At 38.2% G+C, this 23,835-nt stretch overlaps 1 protein-coding gene and 1 long non-coding RNA gene across 11 annotated transcripts in view; one reads left to right on the forward strand and one right to left on the reverse strand.

The window, feature by feature from the left end:
• The window catches only part of LOC140483773 (ERC protein 2), an 830,166-nt gene that overhangs the window by 257,772 nt on the left and 548,559 nt on the right, over positions 1-23,835 (reverse strand). The gene's annotated exons all lie outside the window — the stretch shown is intronic.
• Positions 535-6,961, forward strand: LOC140483776 (uncharacterized). Its single transcript, XR_011962035.1, has 3 exons — positions 535-601; positions 6,536-6,603; positions 6,737-6,961. It is a non-coding gene; the product is annotated as an uncharacterized lncRNA (long non-coding RNA).

The following is a 23,835-nucleotide window of genomic DNA, read 5'->3' on the forward strand; positions in this document are numbered from 1 at the left end:
CCTCAAAATTACTAATATGCAAATACTTATCTCAAGTTGGTTCGTTTCACCACATCATTGATTCCCAGCCCTGAAACACCCAAGTCCCAGCTTAAAGCTTTGACAAAATTTAGTAGTTTTGGAAAAGTAAGTTATTTCAACTTTGAACTAAATGTGATTCTTAAGTTCATTGTGACATTTCTTTATTTGTTAGCAGTACACCCTCACCTTTTTTATTTATTTACTTGCTTTTTTTCCATATTTACTTATGATCTCGCCTACTCATTTATTTCCTCCATTACTGTCATCTTGAATAAGCTTTCATTCCCTTGTCTAGTGTGAATCAGAGAACAGATATATAGCTGGGTAAATTATCAACCAGGCTAAGTATGGGAGTGAATACTGAAGTCACTGCCTCCTCAGGTCACACAGATAATATCACTAACACCTGTTTCTGTAACCCAAATAGCAGACACATAACTCTTGAGCCCACTAGATTGCAAGCTGCAATTAAACCTTCCTGGCTTGTCAGGGGCACAATTCATTCATTTTTTTTCACAGCTCTCACTGGAGGATCCTCCAACTTAGCTTCACTAAAGCAATTAACTTGCAAGTGTCAGAGGTATGTTTATCTCTTATTTTATGTTGCTACAGCCCCAGTGCACATTAATTACACTCAGCCATCCTGAAATCATCTGTTGCATATTTGTTTAATGTGTCGTATTTCTAGGACTTCTTTTATTGTGTATTATAAGTAAAAGTTTGTGGCAACTTCAGCAAAATTGCATGTCTGGATCTGTAGAGCATGTAATTTCACTATCCTGAAACAAAATGTGAACAGCGCATAAATGTGGACTATATGCTGACAGTCATAACTGACAATGCCAGAACTTTAATTTGTTTTCCATTATTCATTTTACATTACTGTTAACACATCATGTTTACAATATTCCACCATTACCAAATTCTATGAAAATTAATTTTAGGACTTGCTTTTGATTCACAATTCTATGGTCTGTGGTTCAATGTCTCTATGATGATTTCAAAACTTTTAAGACAATTACCTTCTCCGTGAACTTCATCTACCAGTATAATGGAAACCTGCAACCAATTTGTTAATGACATCTGCTCAATAATATCCACCTTTTGAAATGGGGCAAGGGCAAGCTTTTGGAGGGATTTTACTCCATAAAGAGACATGGGAAACCAATTTAACTTGTCAAGGTGGCAGCCATTAGTGTGGAAAGGTTGTGCAAATACAGCAAAGGGATGAGAAACTCCAGGCCCCTCTCACCGTGTCAAACTAAAATAAACTTCAAAAAGAACCAATAGCTAACGTGTTTGTTGTGCATTACAGGCAGGTGAAGAAACACCTTCATGCCAGATTAGCCCAAAAACTCCCAGAGGCACAATATCACCAGAATAAAATACAAGGACCTTTGACTGAAGTGTAAATCTCAGTGATTTTGTTTATCAAGCGGATTTTTTTTTAATATATCTCAGCTGATGTGTCCAGGGTCATTACATAAGGTCACAGGGAATTTTATAGGATTGAAATCACCGAATGCAACAATGCAATGAGAATTTAAACTTAACAAATAGATTCTCATATGCTTAAGCTCGATTTAAAATCTTGCCTCTTTAATATTTGATATACTGCAACAATCTATGTAATGTTACTCACTGACTTATGCATGACATCCACCATCTGGATCCTAAAATTAATCAATGCTAACCAAACACCACCACACCCAGGGTTTAGCATTGGTCAAAAGAAATCAGCTGACCACATTTCCCACTCATACTTTCCCTTGCGCATTTCATCCAGTCTCTGCTCTATCTTTTTCAAACCCTATTGTATTTTTGCCTAGGCCTATTATTGTGTTATGCTTCACAGTCATCAGCATGCATTTAAGACCTATGCTTATGATATTATCATTGTCAAGGCATACAATTGGAGGATATAAATGCCTTTCTTTTCTGAATTCATTCATGAGTCGAAGTCCTCGCTGACTAGGCCAATATTTATTGCCCATCCCAGAGGAAAGTTAAGTCAACCACATTGCTGTGGTCTGGAGTCATATGTAGTCCAGGATGGCAGTTTCCTTCCCTGAAAGACATGAGTGAACCAGAGTTCTTTTGACAACCAACAATGATTTCATCATTAATCTCTTAATTCTAGACTTTTTTCTATTGAATTCAAGTAACACCAACTGCCATGGTGGGATTTGAACTTGGGTTCCCAGAACATTATCTGGATCTCTGGTTTAACCATCCAGCAATAATACCACTAGGCAATCACTTCCTTATATGCCACATTACTCTGGGATTACATGAGCAAAGACACACTACTGAAAGCATGCTTCTTTAATACAAACTATTAACATAACACTTGCATCCTCAGGGAGATGTAACATTTGTACATAATAGGGAAATGCTTGGGAGGATTTAAACTAGTAAGGTGCGGGGGTGGGGGGGGGGGGGGGGGGGGGGTGGGACCCAGGGAGATAGTGAGGAAAGAGATCAATCTGAGACTGGTTCAGTTGAGAACAGAACTGAGTCAAACAGTTAGGACAGGCAGGGAAAAGGTAGGACTACTACATTAAACTGCATTTATTTCAATGCAAGGGGCCTAACAGGGAAGGCAGATGAACTCAGGACATGGTTAGGAACATGGGACTGGGATATCATAGCAATCACAGAAACATGGCTCAGGGATGGGCAGGACTGGCAGTTTAATGTTCCAGGATACAAATGCTACAGGAAGGATAGAAAGGGAGGCAAGAGAAGAGAGGGAATGGCAGTTTTGATAAGGGATAGCATTACAGCTGTGCTGAGGGAGGATATTCCTGGAAATACATCCAGGGAAGTTATTTGGGTGGAACTGAGAAATAAGAAAGGGATGATCACCTTATTGGGATTGTATTATACACCCCCTAATAGTCAGAGGGAAATTGAGAAACAAACTTATAAGGAGATCTCAGCTATCTGTAAGAATAATAGGGTAGTTATGGTCAGGGATTTTAACTTTCCAAACATCGACTGGGACTGCCAGAGTGTTAAAGGTTTAGATGGAGAGGAAGTTCTTAAGTGCATACAAGACAATTTTCTGATTCAGTATGTGGATGTACCTACTAGAGAAGGTGCAAAACTTGACCTACTCTTGGGAAATAAGGCAGGGGAGGTGACTGAGGTGTCAGTGGGGGAGCACGTTGGGGCCAGCGACCATAATTCTATTAGATTTAAAATCGTGATGGAAAAGGATAGCCCAGATCTAAAAGTTGATGTTCTAAAGTGGAGAAAGGCCAATTTTGACGGTATTAGGCAAGAACTTTCGAAAGCTGATTGGAGGCAGATGTTCGCAGGTAAAGGGACAGCTGGAAAATGGGAAGCCTTCAGAAATGAGATAACGAGAATCTAGAGAAAGTATATTCCTGTCAGAGTGAAAGGGAAGGCTGGTAGGTATAGGGGATGCTACCTATTGACTAAAGAAATTGAGGGTTTGGTTAAGAAAAAGAAGGAAGCATATGTCAGGTATAGACAGGATAGATCGAGTGAATCCTTAGAAGAGTATAAAGGAGATAGAAGTATACTTAAGAGGGAAATTAGGAGGGCAAAACGGGGACATGAGATAGCGTTGGCAAATAGAATTAAGGAGAATCCAAAGGGTTTTTACAAATATATTAAGGACAAAAGGGTAACTAGGGAGAGAATAGGGAAACTCAAAGATCAGCAAGGAAGCCTTTGTATGGAGCCGCAGAAAATGGGGGAAATACTAAATGAATATTTTGCATCAGTATTTACTGTGAAAAAGGATATGGAAGATATAGACTGTAGGGAAATAGATGGTAACATCTTGCAAAATGTCCAGATTACAGAGGAGGAAGTGCTGGAGGTCTTGAAATGGGTAAAGGTGGATAAATCCCCAGGACCTGATCAGGTGCACCCGAGAACTCTGTGGGAAGCTAGAGAAGTGATTGCTGGGCTTCTTGCTGAGATATTTGTATCATCGATAGTCACAGGTGAGGTGCCGGACGACTAGAGGTTGGCAAACATGGTGCCACTGTTTAAGAAGGGCGGAAAGAAAAGCCAGGGAACTATAGACCAGTGAGCCTGACATCAGTGGTGGGCAAGTTGTTGGAGAGAATCCTGAGGAACAGGATGTACATGTATTTGGAAAGGCAAGGACTGATTAGGGATAGGCAACATGGCTTTGTGCATGGGAAATCATATCTCACAAACATGATTGAGTTTTCTGAAGAAGTAACAGAGAAGATTGACGAGCGCAGAGCAGTAGATGTGACCTATATGGACTTCAGTAAGGAGTTCTACAAGGTTCCCCATCAGAGACTGGTTAGCAAGGTTAGATCTCATGGAATAAAGGGAGAACTAGCCATTTGGATACAGAACTGGCTCAAAGGTAGAAGACAGAGGGTGGTGCTGGAGGGTTGTTTTTCAGACTGGAGGCCTGTGACCAGTGGAGTGCCACAAGGATCGGTGCTGGGTTCTCCACTTTTTGTCATTTACATAAAGATTTGGATGCGAGCTTAAGAGGTAGAGTTAGTAAATTTGTAGAGAACACCAATATTGGAGGTGTAGTGGACAGCGAAGAGGGTTACCTCAGATTACAACAAATAGGCTGAGAAGTGGCAGATGCAGTTTAATTCAGATAAATGCGAGGTACTGCATTTTGGGAAAGCAAATCTTAGCAGGACTTATACACTTAATGGTAAGGTCCCAGGGAATGTTGCTGAACAAAGAGACCTTGGAGTGCAGGTTCATAGCTCCTTGAAAGTGGAGTCGCAGGTAGATAGGATAGTGAAGGCGGCATTTGGTATGCTTTCCTTTATTGGTCAGAGTATTGAGTACAGGAGTTGGGAGGTCATGTTGCAGCTGTACAGGACATTGGTTAGGCCACTGTTGGAATATTGCATGCAATTCTGGTCTCCTTCCTATCGGAAAGATGTTGTGAAACTTGAAAGGGTTCAGAAAAGATTTACAAGGATGTTGCCAGGTTGGAGGATTTGAGCTATAGGGAGAGGCTGAACAGGCTGGGGCTGTTTTCCCTGGAAAATTATGAGGGGCATGGATAGGGTAAATAGACAAAGTATTTTCCCTGGGATCAGGGAATCCAGAATTAGAGGGCATAGGTTTAGGGCGAGAGGGGAAAGATATAAAAGAGATGTAAGGGGCAGAGGGTAGTACGTGTATGGAATGAGCTGCTAGAGGATGTGGTGGAGGTTTGTACAATTGCAACATTTAAGAGGCATTTGGATGGGTATATGAATAGGAAGGGTTTGGAGGGATATGGGCTGGGTGCTGGCAAGTGGGAGTAGATTGGGTTGGGATATCTGGTCGGTGTGGACAGGTTGGACCGAAGGGTCTGTTTCCATGCTGTACATCTCTATGATTCTATAAATGCCAGTTGCATTCTTCAATACCATGACATTGATGCCCAGTTTCTTACATTACAAGGGTGATCATAAGTGTTGCCAGATCATATAAAATACCCTGCTGAGGAAAACTCACAGCAAGTACTGCATCACTCCTCACTCCCTCTTTCATTTCAAAATCCGCCCTGAATATCTTGGAGAACAACTCGGTACTGCCCAACCAAATCTTGTGCAGGAAACAGTTTCCCATCATTTCTCCCATTATAGTTGGCAAATTCCACTGACCTGACTCCTATGACTCTGGGTACAAGGTCGTCCTTATTCTACAAGGAATGCACTCTGATCAGTAAGGTACCATTGACTATTAAATGGCAGGTTTTCAAAATTTTTGGTATGGCTATGTTTACATTTAAATAACTATGTTTATTTTGCTCCTTGTAATTTCTGTTGAAGCTCAGAATTTATAATGTTTACTGAAGGCTGTGATACTTTATAATGGAGGAGTCCATTTATCCCAATTATGGAGAGCCAACTCAAACATTCTTATCTCTGAAACCTGGATCAACACCTAGCCCTATTCTTGCCTAATGGAAGAGTTCAACCTGAGCTGTCCACCATCCTCCACCAATTGCATCACTGACAAACAAGAGGCCAGACTGTCTTCTCATTATTGGATTAAGCTGTTATAGAAAGGGATATGGTGAGGCCCCACCCTGTGCATGACATCACATTTGGTTCATCTGCAATAAGATTCTCTGAAGCCGGAGATGAAACGTATTTTCAATTGCGATATATTCTGAAAGTAAATCACAATACTTAACTGTGGATCACTTGACCTGTTCTCAAAATCTCAGTAATCTATCAAGGTGCTTGAGGAAATTGCAACAGATGTGAATAATGGTTTCAAAATGTACTTAACAACTTTTTTTACTGTATTGTTCATTGAAACTTCAACTATTAAGTGAAATTTTGATTCTGCACAAATGTTCAGTTTCCAGAGTATACAAAGTCTTACTACAAAGTATCTCTACACAATTTCTGTACATTGTCAAGATACAGCTATATATTAAATGTGTTCAATGCTTAGTATAATCTGTACGTACCTAATATGTAGATCAATATGTTATTTTAACAATGTTATGTTTTTGATCCTTTGCCCCCAGGTAAAATGTGGGACACAGCTAATTGCTGTGTTCTGAAGTTTACCGCATTCATGAAAGCCAGGAATGAGGTAATAGTTTGTATATTTCCTCAAAAAATGCAAGTAAGAAGTTATTTGTAATTTGTTCAACTAATAGATAAATCCTTCTGATCCCTTTAATTAAAACAGATGGTCTAATCATGTTGCTCATTGCTGTTTGCAGTTCACAAACTGGCTGCTGCCCTTCCCTCTATTAAAGCCGTGACTTCAAAAGTACCTCCTGAACTGGAAAGCACTTTGGGATATTCTTTAAATGATACTGATAGAACTGTGGACAAGCATGAGAAAAGGGCAGTACTTCCTTTAAATTTTTTTTTTCAAATGGCAGAACATATTATTCAGTACCATAACAGTTTCATATACAATAAAATGTGAAGCAAAAATGTCACATTATTCTGAGATTTGTGGATTCCTTTCTCATTACAATCTTTCAATATTTCAGCAAAACGTTCTTCAGTTCTTCAAATTTGACATTTGAAGGCAATACCAGAGCAATATATTTTTATGGTTGGCTCTGTTTGCAATAAAAATACAGGTCCTGTTTGAGTACAGTTCAGCATTATTTGACACATATACAGACACACACCTACCAGCCAGTTTGCAGGAGGAAGTAAGAGCACAAAGTTTATTAAAATGTTTTCCAAATGCTTAACAGTATTTTTAGTATTACAGATTTTCAAGCCTGACAAGAACAATATCCCCTTAAGCTGGGAAACAACTGGGACCGCCCTAGGTAGAGAACAAACAAATTCACCTTTAAACTACCTTAATGTCCAGCCACTTGTCAATCTGCTGGCTATCTACAGTCAACAGTAGCTAGAGGGAATATTTAAAGGGGAGGAGTGAAAAATATAACCAGTTCTGACAGGCATGCTGCATTTGACAAATGGAAGACACTGACAGAGTTTGGTCAATGTCAAGTGAAGTGTTTTAAAGCACTTGAAACAATGTGAATTTAAGTCGCATAAACTTATGAATTTAATGCAATAAAATTCATAAGATGCTTCAAGGGAGTATTATAAAACATAATATGAAGTTGAGTCACATTTAAGCCAGCAACACATGCAGCTCATGATAAATTAAAAATAAACTGATTTAAGAGCTCAAATAGTTGGAAGCTTACCATACAGAAAAGACAGGTTGCCAGAAACAAGCTTCAAGATACAAGACCATCTCTTGATTATATTGGTTTATTTGTTTTGTACTGTACTATCAGAATTCAGGGCAGTAAAGTCACTTATTCAATATGACACTTGCTAGTTGTGCAATGAGCAAATCAAGTCACAATTAATACCTGAACAACTTAGTGAACACTATATTCCTAGTTTTAAACTTGGGCATACCTAACGTTTTCCAGTCTTGACAAATACGCATCAGCCTCTGGTTCTGTTCAGATGATATGGCTCATGAATAGAAGGAATAAGTGCTTTGTTAATAAGGCCTGCTTCCAAATCAACCTGTTCGACGATAACCTGATATTAAAATTTGTCCACCCTAGACCAACATTGACACCTCCAAATTGTGATAGTAAGCCAACCTTGGTGGTGCAGAGTGATGACTACAACTTGATACAGAAATTTAAATAACAGAATAAAAACCTTTGTGGTTATTAAGAACTTTTACTTTGCAATTCAAAGTCATCTTAAATTAACTCAGATTCCCCATTACTTTACTCAGTGATGTTTTTAAATGAGTAAATAAACATTGATTGAATAATTGTACACTAGTTACAAACACAATCACATTAACAAAGTTATATTTGAATCAGCTTGAGGGGGGGGTTCAGCTGATGATACATGTCCCTAGTATACCTCCAATGTCTGAATTCAGTTTGCAATTTAAAAATCAATGAATATTCTACTTCAAGTTGCACTCATTCACTATAGCTGTAAGAAATAGCTTTGCTAGAATGCAATGCCTGCTGGCTACAGATTAAAAAAACATTTTTTTTCTTTCAAATGACTATTTAGCTGTTCGAACTTAGTCTTTCCCATGAGACAAACTAACTTGCCAACTACAAACATGCCTGTAAAATGCAAATTGTCTCGATGTGTTTCCCACACGAAAACCAAATAAAGATTGACAGAAAGAATATTTGACTATTGACTGTTATCGAAATCAAAAAGTGTAATAAAAACATTTTATAGCATACTATTATGAAAACACTAGACTTAACAAGCAGTTTATTTTTGTCATACACATTGTTAAGTAATTTTTAATTCTAATCCAATCTTTTGCCAAACATCATTTTAATATGAGTGAGACACAGTGCAGATAGTCTACACAGAACATGCAAATATAATGAGGGGAAAATATTATCTGGAAGCAATGATACTTTATCCAAAGTTATTAAGTTTTATAAGTCAGAATTTATATTGTAAAGACACCAAAAAGCTGGCCTTGTTTATTATTAGACTTGTAAGGTATCTTTGTTAAAGGTGGAAAATCACATTTAAAAAGATATTATTGCTTCCAAATACTTCTACAGAAATCAATACTGCTGACATCATCCAAGGCCTGCTAAAAATGTTGAAATGAACGAACTACATTTGTTTTTACGAAAATCTTTTTTGTAGAGTTAAGGGAATAGTATTTATAAATAGCAAGACAGATCTTAACAAACCATTCATAAACTCAAAAGTTCAGTGTTGTAAAACCAAAAAAGTACGTTTCAGAAGTAATCATTATTGTAATGTAGGAAAACATAAAACTAATTTACATATAGAAAACTCCCCAGCAATAAGATGAGTAATCAAAAATAGTATGTTGACAAGGAGTAAGGAATTCAGAAATAATTTTTGCATAAAGTCATCAAAGCCTATCTGGAGTACTGTGATCAATTCTGGGCACTGAGCCTCAGAGAAGTTAGTTTTAGAAGGTATATAGCAAAGATCTACAAAAGTATACCACCAGGGTTTAAAAAGTTAAATTATGGTGACAGACTACATGAACTTAGTGTGAACTTGAGTTCAGAAAATTGAGATATGTCCATATCGAAGTATTTAAAATGATTAGTGGACTTGATAGTAGAGATATACAAAAACTATTTCCTCTAGAGAGGAAATCCAGAACAAGGCGGCATAAACATGAGACAGTTCTGGGACAAAAATTTGGAAGTGTTTTTCACAAAGGGAAGTGAAATTGCAAAATTCTCACTCCCAGAAGATTGTGGATGCTAGATCAACTGTGATTTCATGGAGATGAAAGCGACTAGTCTTTGACACTAAGGCAGCATTTGTCCAAGTATGACATCAAAGAGCCCCAGAAAAATTCAAATCAATGGTAATTGGGGGAAGAACTAGTACAAAGAAAGATGGATATGGTTGTTTGAGACCAGTCATCTCAATTATAGGACATCACTGAGGAGTTTCTCAAGATAGATATTTTCGAATCAAGCTGTTCAGAGGTATCATTGCACACCTCTACAGCAGATGAGACTTGAACCCAGGCCTTCTCACACTATTTTATTTATACCCACTGGAGAGGGCAAAACATTGATTTAACAACAGTACCTCTTATAGAACAGGTACTTAGTTCACTTGTCACAATTGAACATGTGCTTAGGTCACCTCTTCCAACTAATTCCATAGGGAAACCAGTTAAATTAAAAATGGCAGTAAATTGGAAATTGAGAAAAGGATAAAGAATGAATATTTGAGCAGGAAAAGCTGATTTGTGCAAGTGCTGGACAGAATAATCCATAGGTTCTTTCTGAGGTGTGCTGAATACAGATATATAATCAATTGTGGTGCAATGGCAATAGTGCGGTAATGGGTGCAACAGAGGTAACAATGGTTATCTAACTAATCATTTTAAAAGAATACATTTGTACATGAAAGCCACCTCTCGGACTCTTTGTGAGATTTTCTCAAGGCCTTTTTGGGTTTCAAGTGCTCCTTTTCCATTTTTACTGACTCATTTGTTCAGTGATGGAATACCCTTTTATTTGTGTTGACCTATCAGTTAACTGTACTCACACAAAAATAGAATTACAAGAATTCATCAATAGCCTCAATAATTACATTGAAAGCCACAAAACAAGAAAAACATTATTCAGAATCACAATCTTTAAGTTTGCTCAGAGTAACAGACATAAGTTTAGCAGAATTTATTTTCCCAAAATAATTGACACACAAAAAGGTATAATCCTAAAGACACCTTTCACAGATTGATAAAATCAGTTATTGTATTTCCATCTCGTATGTATAAAGGTAGAAGATTACTATGAGGCTGATACCAGTTTCTTAAAAAAGTGTATCTCAGATTAAAGTTTAATTATTAAGGCAGTGTCCATTACAATAGCATCTACCTACAGTTTCTCTTTACAGTCGGTCCTGAACATGTGCAGCTTTAAGCTGGAGCTTCTAGTTTCATTTGCAAGAAATTCATCACTCATTCAGTACAAATTAATTTCAAGTTTTCCAGCTTTGATTTTGCTGACAGGTTTAAAACTGTTCTCTCTCATTTGCAGTTTCCCTGTCTCCATCATCCACAGCCTGCTTCTCTTCCCTCAATACCAACTCCCTCTCTATCCCAACCCCTTGCAGCTTCCCCCCCTGCCCACCTAGCAGCCTCTTTCCCTTCTGCCCTCACCTTGAGGAATCCCCAAAGCCGTAGTCGGTTTTTCTCTCCAATAACCCTTGGAGCCTTTATCTCTAATCATTCAGCCCAATCCTTCCCAATGCTTCATCATTCGACTTGGCACATAGAACCCCAACAGATGGCTTCTCAGCCTTGCCACCCCTCACAAAAAGCATCCCTGATGGCGCTTGAACTTAATTTTCCTTCTTTATCCTGACTGTTGAGCCTCCAGAAGCAGGCAGATCTTCTTCTGCATTTGCACTGGTGAACTTCTCAACAGCACATGTGAGAGAATCAGCTTCTGATGGAGAAGCAGCTCCTCACCAATTCTGTCTATTCTATTAGGCAGGTGACTTTTTGCTGTTTGGTTACCCCAATGATTTGTCTTTTCTGGACAAAATGCCCTCCTGTGAACTTTGAATACTGCTGTCTATTACTATGTTATGTCAGACAGTAATTGCAAAACAGGAATGTTACCTTGTGAGTCAGGTATTGCTTATCAACAGACATTTTGGCGTTTGACATCACTGATTTTCTAACAAGACGTCCCTGTTATCTGTTATGCCCTGGTAATTCACTAAGTCATAAATGACCATAAGTATCAAAGTTGCTGATAAAACAACTTTGCTAAGGTACTATTGTATAATTCAATATTAAACAGAAAATTCTGGGTGGGTCCAATTTTCTCCAGAGTATGAATTGTTCAGCAAAAGAATTAGCTTGAGCGAGGGCTCTTGTGGTACAGTGGTGTGTCCCTACCTCTGAACCAGAAGGCCCAGTCTCGAGTCCAACCTGCTCCAGAAATGTGTAATAACATCTCTGAACAGGATGATAACAACAAAAAGCTCAGGAGTTTAACAGGTACTCTTTTCTTGCAAAAAACACTTAAAGTAAACCCTTCTGCTTTTTTAAAGCCAGGTTTCTGCAGGACTTCATATTATATCTTTTGAGTTCTGATGGAGTGTCATGGGACACAAAATATTAACGCTGCTTCTCCCCACAGATGCTGCCAGGCCTGCTGAGTTTACCCAGCAATTTACTTTTGTTTTAGATCTCCAGCATCTGTAGTTCTTTGTTGCATTATGTCGTTGTACTTACAGCTTGACAGTTTGAGTGTATGCTCTTTCCCCATCAGAAGTCCCATCAGGGAACTGTATGATATGGTTATTTAGGTCTAATCCTCTCTAGCTGGAAGACTGACTTAATGCAACAAAACAGGATTATTTAATGCCATTCTGAACATAGAGCTAAGCTAAATTACATGAAAGAGGTAAAGACCGTCAAGAATCCTATTGTAAACATATTGAAATAGTCTCGTCATAACCTCATTCTAAATTCATATAGACAAGCAATTAAGATGTAAGTGGAATCATATGGTGTCGAGTAGGAAGGCTTATACAATATGGAATGTCTTTTTTGGAGTTGGTTTGTTAATATGCCTGTGTAAGCTTAGCAAAACATTCTCATTACTTTAAAATATGAATATCACCATTACTACCAATTCATAAAATACCACTGCGTGAATACTGTCCTGAGGCAAAAAAGTTTTTAAGTTTATCAATAACTGTCCACACATTAAATTTAAGCAGAATAAACAAAGCATATTGCTAGCATAAAACATAAACTGTTAGGTATTTTTCAGTCACCAAGTAAAGCCAAGGTGCTATAAGTGTAAAACGTTTTTCACTACTCCTGAAGTGAAACCACGTTTTATTTCAAGTGCTTCCTTTTAAATCTTTCTCTATTGAAGGCAACATTCCAAAGACTTGGAAAGCATTCATTTCACACTTACTTTGTTTGATACTTGCAATTTTCAGAGGCTGAATTTCTTATTCTTATAATTGGTAGAGTGATTTCTCCTGGACGGTCGGATGTCAGGAAGAGAAATATGGCACGCTATAGGTGGCTCTACTGCTGGCATGCGGTTCTAATCTAAGCTTGCTTTCCTGCTTTTGAATGTGAAGCCTATTACAGCTCTAGCATTCAATACTGCATGAAGCCCCATAGACTTATATGTAACTCATTTCCCCTTTATAAAGACCACACAGAATGCTGTACACAGCTGAAAAGGTTACCTATGAACATTAAAACTGCTTAAAACAAGTACTAAGACTTAAGTCTTAGGAATGCATAGTAATTTATTTCATACATAGCCAGAATGATTCATTTTTAAATTACCCATACGCAAATATTATTAGTAGCTCTAGCCATAGACATTTAAAACAATCCAAGTTAAAGCTCAGGAACATATTGTGCCTGCTCAAAATGAGATAGAAATTACTTGGCTCCCAACAATTCAGACTAACAAATCCACATGACTAAGAACAGAACTCAAAGGAACACCAAATTCAACCAACCCATTTTGTAATTTGTAACTTGCACTTTTAAAATTTTATGTTATGTAAAATCTGTTTCAGTACTTTAAAGAAATATGTCTTTTTTGATGCAACAAGAATAAGTAATCAAGTTTTAATTTAAAACCAGCTCTTTTATTCTGTTGCTTAAACTAGTGAATTGAATTGAATTGAATTTATTGTCACATGTACCGAGATACAGTGAAAAGCTTTGTCTTGCAGGTAATACAGAAGAGTAGCATAGATAATAGGTAAACAGTGGCAAAAACAAAAAAAAACAGGTACAGGCAAACGGTAAGAGTTTGACAGTCCATTCAGTATTCTAACAACAGTAGGGGAGAAACTGTTACAAACCTGGCTGGTGCCTGTGTTTAGGCTTCTGTCTGTACCTTCTCTCCGATGGTAGAGGTTGTAGAAAAACATTGCCAGGATTGGATGGACCCTGACTAATATTCTATTACGGTTAAAGAGAACTTACTTGGATTCCCTACTTCTTTTGAAACACTTGCTGAAACTACATACGCATTTGGTAAAAGTGTGCCATCACATCTGGGAATGTATTGCCTTGCAGGACTTGCCTAGATCTAAACGTTTCTAAGCACCAAACATCTCTTTAGGCCTCCATCGGGTTCCCAATCATCCTGTTCTTCGCAAATGAGCAATGCCCTCAAGTATATTTTCTTCATGATGCAGTGCCTACTGAGCAAGATTCAGAACCTCAGAACTCCTCTGGGCACCCTCAACTAATTTCACATCATTCAGTGTATTTGAGCTGGAGCTTCAGCAAATGCAGCAAGACCTCCTTAAACTGGTCAGCCATGCCCTTGACTATATTTCATAAAAATTAATTTGCTTCTTCAAACACTGAAACAATTGTTTTGTTGATCTACCCATCAAGAAACCTAGGCCTTTATCCATCTACTACATCAAGCACATTAATGTGTAGCATTTAAGGGAGCCAATGGCCTAGTGATATTATCAACTGTACTGTTAATTCAGAAACCCAGGTAGTGTTCCGGAAACCCGTCTTTAAATCCCACGACAGTAGATGTTGGGATTTTAATTTAATTTTAAACCTTACAAGTCTGGAATTAATATTCTAATGACGACCATGGGTCCATGGTGAATTGTCAGGAAAAAGACCCATCTGGTTCACTAATGTCCTTCAGGGAAGAAAACTGCCTTCTTTACCTGGTCTGGTCTGGTTCCATGTGACTCCAGACCCGCAGCAAAGTGGTTGACTCTTAACTGTCCCTTGGCAATTGGGGATTGGTAATAAGTGCTGGTGTAGCTAGCCACACCTTCATCCCATGAATGAATAAAAAGCTAAATCTTATACTTCCTCTATCAAATATCATGACATTACACTTAATTGTGGAAATCTTTACCTCCATGACCACCAGCACAGGATATGCAAATTTCTTTTAATTTTCACATATTTACCATCCACTGATCAATACATCCAATTTAGCATCAATTAACTAAAACATCTTGGTCTAAATTTAAAATTTATGATAATTATAAGCAACTTCGGTCAATAACCAATGAGACTTTGATTGCAATTAGCTCCCAAACTGACACCTCTCCAGATATCATTAATCTTAGCTGCCTAGTTAAGCCAGGCATCAACACATGGCAATTCATTTACATTTGCAATCTGTTATGTAACGTGGTATTAAACACACTCCTGAAATGCAGGTAAATACTATCTGCTCCATGCCATTGTGCAGTAGATCAATATAAAAGTCATCCATTTATTTAGTATTCCATAACCAGCCCCTTCTCAACCCATGCTGTCCTCTGACTGGGTGGTCGGCATATTTAAGGCAATTTTCACAGGCCTGGAATTTGAATGTTCAGAAAAGTTTCTTTTTCAAACAATGGGAATCAAAAATGCTATCTTCTGATTGGATAGAGTAATCAACATGCTTTGAAAGTTATTCATAAGTGCCTCAGCCAACCACACCAATGTTCTTACAGAGAATGTGAAGAGCCGAGCCATGTTTTATTTCAGTATGCAGAACCCTCATACGATGTTTTTCCTTGTGATACGAAGTATAGACCAGTACAATACAGGAACAGGCCCATCGGCCCACCATGTCCATACTAACCCTAATCCCATCTGCCTGCAAGATATTTTGATTATGAGACTGCATTGTATATCATTGGTATGGTGTCCTTTCTTGTGCTTCATTTCTTGCTCTTCTTAAAAAATTCTGTTTTCTTATAAATTATTGTTTTCCATAGATTCTATTCTCATCCAAGTCAGTTTTTCTTTTCTATTTGGTCTGAATTTGTTTCTTGAATAAATTGTCTCAACATTGTAAGCAAAATTCCTCAAAACAGTCCCACTTTTCCCCAATTAATCCTCCATTTCATTTTTATGAACAATGATGATTTATTGGTACTTGAACTCCAAAACGAGCAACACAATGAAATAGTGAAAAGCTTCAACTGTCGCTATATCCAGTGCCATTTTGAATTAAGAATAAAGCGATGTAGCTGAAAGAAAGTCTCTTTATTCTGTCGCCTCCACTATGAGAGTCCTGAGTACGCTCACCAACGACACCTATACTAGTCCCACCACCAGAGTTGCCACTCTTCAGGTACCATCTCTTCATCACTGGGCCAACTCACTGATGGTCCAACAATGCCAGGTCCTTTGCTGGACCCACACTTGCCTTGCAACTAGGAGCCCTTGGTTCCGTTGCCACCGCTGTCTCACTCATAACCAGGGGTCCCTGTTCCAGGCCTACCACAAGCAGGAGCTGCTGCCACTGCAATGCCAATAACCAGGAGTCTCCACTCTGGGCCTAACACATCAGGGGTCCCAGTTCCCACTGCTACAGCCACCTCAGCGATGTCTAGGAGTCCCTGCTCTGGGCCCACCACAACCAGAATCCCTGGCTCCATTGCCAGGCCAGGCCACCGTGTCATCAAGACTACTGCTTCAGCCACTCTCCTCCATGATGTCACATTCTCCGCTGCCATTGATAGGAAGAAGATGAAGAGAAAAAAAAAGAAAAGTGGAAAAGCGTAAGGAAAGAAAGGAGGAAAGAGCTGGTTTGGAGTGGATGGGCCCAGGAGCCTGAACACTTCCCTACCTTGCCGGCACCATCTTAGCTGGGATTTCAATGCAAAGTTTGCTCATCTGAAATTAAATTCCTTCATTGTTATTTTACCTGTTCTACTTCAATTCATCCCTCAAAAAAAACCTGACAACTTTGTCATGTTCACAACACGAAGAGAACTCATGAATTGTTTTAAAAACTGTGCTTTCTCATTTAAATATTAGAAATATTTTCGTTGGATTAAATCAAAGTTGTCACAAATCAAATTCTGAAAACTGACCATAATTTCTAGAAAGACTCTGATCAATAGCTCACAAACACAAAAAGGCAGGGTGACAAGATGTATCCTCAAGATGTGAGCAAAAGGAAGCTATTGAAACTCATTTTGTAGGAAGGGGAGCTAACAGCACTGATCTCATACAAAGAGACAATGGTCCTGGTCATAAGGATAAAAAGCAATTGTTACATAAAAGCTAGGATGCTTTTTGAAACAGATTCATCCAGGAATCCCACCATAAGATCAAAGCAACTAATCTTTGAAGAAAAAGTTTAATTATATATTTTCTGAATCTCTGCCTCTACCTGCTAGGAGGCAGATTGCTATTAACATTGAGAAGATCTGCTACGTGTTTAACTGATGACATCACACCAGTCTTCAGGCACAGCTAAGACAGCGTCTGTGGGGTATGTACTTTGTTTCTGCAGGTCGCCATTTTAAAACTGGCCTTCACAAACAAAGGATTTGGTGTGAATACAGCATGGCCTACTTCAAAAACAAAGAGAAATTAAAAATCACCTCTGCTTACATACACAAGAGGAAAACAATAATTAATTCAATTCATCTCTCTCCTTGTCCATGACAATTTTATGATCACCAAACTCCCAACTGGACTCTTCATTGTCTTCTTGAGTATTGCCTTTCCCCTCGTGTAAGATGAACTTGCAACTAGTTTCCCAGAACTAGCTACCAGCAAGAGTTTGTGAAGTACTGAAGGATTGCTAGTTTAGTGAAGAGAGAAGCACCAGCAATAGCAAGACTGGGTAATCAGCTTTTGAGGAAACTGCATAATGACTCCAGTCTCAGTCTGTGTCAGGGGAGTGAAAGTTCCCTATGATTGGAGCCAAACCTTAGTATTGCTATTTCCATCATGTGCTCAGCAGTTTTATTTTTGTTATTTTTGTTTTAATTACACATTTTGTAAAATTGCAGCAAAATAATGACTTAAAATTCAGCACAATGTTATTTGGTAAAACTTGTCAGCAAGAACTTTTTCTGGTTTATTAGTTACACCTATTTATAAGACACATCTTTTAAGAGATGCATCCTCTAACTGCCATGTGGAAATGATAACATGATTACAAATCGAGGATGAAATTTAGACATTTATTTAAACAAAAAGTTACCTGAAGCTGATATAAAATACGAAAGTGTTAAATAAATAAGTAGGAATTTAAAAAATAACTTAATGAACTGGAAACTCTCAGTTGAACTTAGTGTACCTACATATATTTCGTTGCTACATACTCCAGATACTGTAATTTCTCCCTCAATGTGAGCGGAAAATGAATGAGAAATGGAATAATAGTTCATTTGATAGAATACTGCTTTCCAATAGATCTTCAGCAGGAATTCAGACTGAAATCCTAAGACTCATAAGAAATGAAGTGTATTTTAATCCTTTATTTCATAAATTTTCAAAATGAGACAGAATACTCATCACCTATAATGGGATTATTCACATTGTTCTGGCATCAAATAATTTATTCCCTCCATATACTTATGTGCGTATGCTTTTGAAATGCAAAAAGCAGCACATCACCGACAGAGTAAACCACAAACAGTTAACCTATCTTGTTAACTATTCAAACAAAGACCAGCCGATGCTGGTCAAGTGCTGAACCTCTCTTAATATTTCCCTGTTCTTCCTCATCTGGCTTAACAAATTGATGAAACTCCAGGAGGAGAAAGGAAGTTTGAGAACCACAGTTTGCACGGCCAACATTCCTCTGGCAGCGAAACAGGAATCCGGGTTCCATGGAGGTTATATAACATACGTTCCATCTGGGATTTGGCCAATTTACCAAGAAAACAAACTGTCTGAAAGTGGAAATAATTTGCCAACAGCTTTCATTGCTTAGAGTGTGATATCAGCAGCCAAATACGCAAGACTTCCACTTGATTCCTTTTCACACTAGCATCTCATTGAAACATACACTGTAAAGATTCTGGGCATTGATGCTATTGTAAGGAATGTCATCCAATACGGAGGAGAAAGTGAGGACTGCGGTTGCTGCAGATCAGAGTTGAGTGTCATGTCATCCAGCATGTGTGGCATTTGGAAGCAACAAGATGAAGGAACAGCAATATATTTTTAGGTAAGAAAACTGTGCGAGTTAGAGAGGAACTCACAGATGTTGATTTTCCCATGCACCTGTTTCATCTTTTCCTCTAGGCTACAGAGCCCACACATTTAAAAGGTCATACCAAGGACGATGTGCTGAGTTGCTGAAGTCCGTCCTGGAGATTTTACATTTAGCATCAAAGGGAGGTGGCCATGGTCTCTCTTGTTGGCAACAGTCATTGCCTGACACTATTGTACCATATTGTACACATCAGCCCAAGCCTCAACAATGTCCACATCTTGATACATAATGAACTATCTTCTTTCATTATCTAGTGGTAGTGGTAGTGAACCATCAGCAAACATCTTCATTTCAACCTCATATTGGAGAGAATGCCATTGACAAAGCCGTTAAAGATAGTTGGTCTCAGGCATGACTTAAAGAGCTCCTGAAGTGATGTGATGGGATTGAGATAATTGACCTGCAACAACAGCAACAATCTTTATGCAAGAATAACTCCAACCAGTGGAGTTTTCCCACATTCTCAGACTCAATTTTGCTATGAGTCTTTGGTACCACACTCAATCAAATGCTGACTTAATGTCCAAGCTCTCACCCCACACCGGTTTGTCGACATTTGGACCAATATGTATTGAGATGAGAAGCTAACTGGCCCAGGCAGAACCTAAAATATGTTTGAGTGAGCAAGTTATTGAGATTGATAGTTTGAAAGCGGACTGATTTGCTGCAAATCGACTAGGTTGGTTTTTACTTGTGGACTTGAAATAGTTAATAAGGTGATAGTGCCCCTGCCTCTGGAGCAAAAGGACTGACTTCAAGTCCTACCAGCCTTGGAGGCGTGCCATAACATGGCCAACCAGATTGATTAAAATATTTATACTTGGTTAATTTTCCACATTACTGGGTAGACACCAATGGTACAACTGTACTGGAGCAACTTAGCAAGGGGAATGCCGAGTTCTGGAGCACAAGTCTTGAGTACTATTGTTAAAATGCTGTCAGGGCCCATGGCCTTGGCAATATCCTGGATCTTCAGTCATTTCTTGTTTTTGCATAGTTAGAGACTGGCACCTCTGATCCAGAGGACCACAGAAGGAGGACAAGATTGATTATCCACTTATCATTTACAGTTGAAGTTGCGTGCAAATAATTCAGCCTTGTCATTTGCCCTCATATTTTTGATTCCCCATCGTTGAGGATATTTGTGGAACCTCCTCCTCCTACTCATGGTTTAATTGACAACTACTGTATACAACTTGATATCGTAGGATTACAGACCTTTGAAGTGATTTGCTGTGTGGGATTGCTTAGGCCTGCCTCATCATAGATCAGTTCTTCTGTTTGGTATGCAAATGTTATGGCTTCACCAGAGTGACACCTCATTTTAGTGTTGCCTGGTGCTGCTCCTGACGTATTTCTGTCCAGCACAGTGCTCACGCCACATAACACAATTGAAGATTTCATTGATATGAAGACAGGACTTCACCTCCACAATAACTGTGCAATGGACATTCCAGACAACACTGTCATGGATAGATGTATCTGCAACGGATGGTTTGGTGAGGATGAGGTCAAATATATTTTTCCTTTCTGTTAATTCAACAGCCAGCTTAGTCAATAATTGTGTTCCAGAGCCAGTTTTGGTTATGGACAAATAAATCCCTCACCCTGAAAATGTTTTACGCCCCTTCCAAACTTTAATGCTTCCTTTAATTTATGTTGAACAATGAAGAATACCAATTATCAGCTAGAGTTTGGCATTAAGTGATCATCAGCAGATGGCTTCCTAGACTTTATGTGACCACATGACACAGGGTTTTGTTTGGTTTGGAGTCAATGTTGTTGATTTCCAAGGCAGCCCCAGTCAACTATACAGCACTGTCCCACATATGCCAAGGATGATGACAAATGGGACCATAACACAAAATGTTCTAGTTTTAAATAATCAAAATTCAATTTTAAACTAAATAAAATGACAGACTTCACTCAATGCTATTTCTAACAGCTCCTCTATCATTTACAAAGACTGAACTGTACTATATTTAACTGATTTTGGTGCACTAGGACATTCTGTTAACTTGGGAACTCAAACAAAATCAACCTGGTTTTGCTTCTCATCACTATCCAGTGATCCCTACTAGGAACTCCATGTGTATGGACAGAAGGAAAACTGTCTGTAAAATCTCCTTTATCAAATAGCTTCCAAACACTCATCAAGTTCACACACAAGTGGACACTTGTGGGAAATAATTGCAGACTGTCACTTCTAGAACATCATCACATTTAGGACAAAAAACTTAGAAGTACAAAAGGAAGACTAAACAAAACTATACTGTTGCTTAAAAACAAGGCATTGGTGCATTGAAATTTGAGATCCTGCAACCTATTCATTTTAATTTACTGTATAAACTTTGACATGACCACATTCTAAGCAAAATTATTAGTAATGCCCCAAGCCATGTTTAAACTCTAAATATTCTCAAGTTCTCACCAAACTTAATTTTGAGAGTCTTAGTAATTTTGATACGCTGTTGCTGTTATCTCACTATGAATAGATTTCAGCCAAGAGCATAACTATGGCTTGGAAACATTCTCAATTAAAACAGTTTGTTAGGTTTAGAGAGAAAATGCAAGAAGCATCCCTGGAAAATGATCCCAGAAGTAAATAGTGTAATTGCTTAATCTGATGCATGAATGCCTAAATGGCATATTGGAATCTTGCTGTGAATATAGTACTGCCCAAGTCTATAAATGTTACTGTTTAGTACTCAAATCAATTTTCCCAAATTGTTGCCACTTGGGGAGAAAAACCTAAATATACAGCAATATAAGCTCTTGTTTAGTATTTCTCCTCAAAATAAAGTACAATTTCGAGTTTTGAAAAGAGGATAAATGCTGGCAACAGTCCTTAAAAGGAACATCAAGGGTATTATTGATGCCTGTTAATTTTCTTCACATATGCATAGACTGGGTTGCATCTGTGACAATACGATTAAGAAATGTCATGTTACTGCATATGGCTTTAGAAACACCATAAAATTGGAACAAGCAAACAATTTCAGAGAGGGTTTTCAAAAAGAAAATAATCTTAATGAAGTTCAAAAAAACATGGATCGGGTCACATTTTCCAATTATGCTCAACCATGAGGCCAATATTGTTTAAGCTAGAGCAATCTTTAAGAATATACATTGTCCCAAAGTAAGAGTATGTGGTAGGATGACTACAGTGTCAGCTTCCAAATAAGCATTTTGATTTAGGATCTTTGGACTTTACAAGATAAAACAAAGATTTTGAACAAAACTGCTATTTAGTAAAAATGTAGAGGGAGTGTTCAGGGGCATTGGAAACGGAAAATATGAAGAGATGGGAGATTTGGGCAGGAGGAATGCACTAGACCCAATGCACTCAGTGTCAGTTCTTCCCTATTAATGGGAATTGTTATGGATCAGACCAACCGTCTCATTCAAGTTAGCTGAGACTACAACCTTTTCGTATTTTTAAAGGCAAGTGTAAGGCATTATGTTCCTGAAACAATTCAATTGGTTAAACTACTAGGCTTGAAGCAAAACACACTTTATTATTACACTATATTTAAAATACAAACAAGAGAAAGAATTGAAGTAACAACTGCATTTATAAACTTAACAGAATAAAATATTATTCAACTACTAAACAGCAATATAGTAACATCCCATAAACATACCCCGGGCAAAGTAAATTCAGTAAAATAGTTAGTCTCACATGCAATTCTAGCAGCAGGGAGAGATTCTAAGCTTTTAGCTGCAACAGAGAGAGAGTAACTAACAGCTTTCACATCCAACTTCAAGACCTGAGCAACTGCTGAAAGTTAAACTAAGATGCTGCTTCTATTGTTCCAACTTAAAACAGACTGCCCTTCACCTCGGTCTCAACCTCTCTTCACAAAAAAAGGACAAAACTACACCTCTTAAAATCACAGTATCATTACAGAATACATGGTGCATCGCACAGTGAGGATGGAGATAGTCATTCATTACACTTAGCAATGGACTTACGAAAAGCCAAACATAACATGCTACAGAATATAGAAACAGCACCCATCTATTTCTCTGGGATGATGAAGGATGTATGTTATGCAATTAAGTACAAGGTACAACACTGCCAATTCAAACCAGATATCTATGCACTTGCATCCCCATACCGAGAGCAATTCAATTAAGTAACGTGGTGTACCTATATCTAGGGCTCATGATGGAAGGGAGGAATGTCATAGCACATCCTTTTGGCCATTTTTTTCAAGGATAGGATTTCAAATCAAAAAGTTAATCTTGAATAGATTTTAAAAGCACAATATATTTGAGCAAATTTAAAAATAAGTTCTGAGATATTAAATGATGAGCTTGAATATAGAAGTTCATATGTTTTAATTATAGAATCACAGAATAGCTCCAGCACGGGGATTAGGCCCATCAAGTTCATACTGGTTCCCTGCAAATACAATTTATTTAGCCCACTTATGCACTCTTTCTTCTTAGACCTGCCATTTTGTTTTCTCTTTCGGATGTTGAACTAATTCCCCCTCAAAAGTCACAATTGAATCTGCCATCAATTCCCTGAAGGCAGTTCATGCTAGATCACAACTGTTTATAGTGTAGAAAAGATCGTCTTGCTTTGGTGGAAATTTTGCTACTTTGTCAATCATTTTAAATTGGTGCACTCTGGTCCTCGCCCCTTCTGTCAATGTGATTGCTTCCCTTCTAATTACTCGATCTTGATGCTTCATCCCTTCACCAAAATCTCTTCTCAGTCTTCTCTAAAGGAGAATACCCCCACTTTCTCAAGCCTAAGTAAATTAAGTCCCTCATTCTGGAATAATTCTCACAAATCTTTTCTGCACCCCTTATGAAGGCTT

The sequence above is a fragment of the Chiloscyllium punctatum genome, chromosome 12, assembly GCF_047496795.1.
Source record: "Chiloscyllium punctatum isolate Juve2018m chromosome 12, sChiPun1.3, whole genome shotgun sequence".
NCBI classification, from domain to species: Eukaryota; Metazoa; Chordata; class Chondrichthyes; order Orectolobiformes; family Hemiscylliidae; genus Chiloscyllium; species Chiloscyllium punctatum.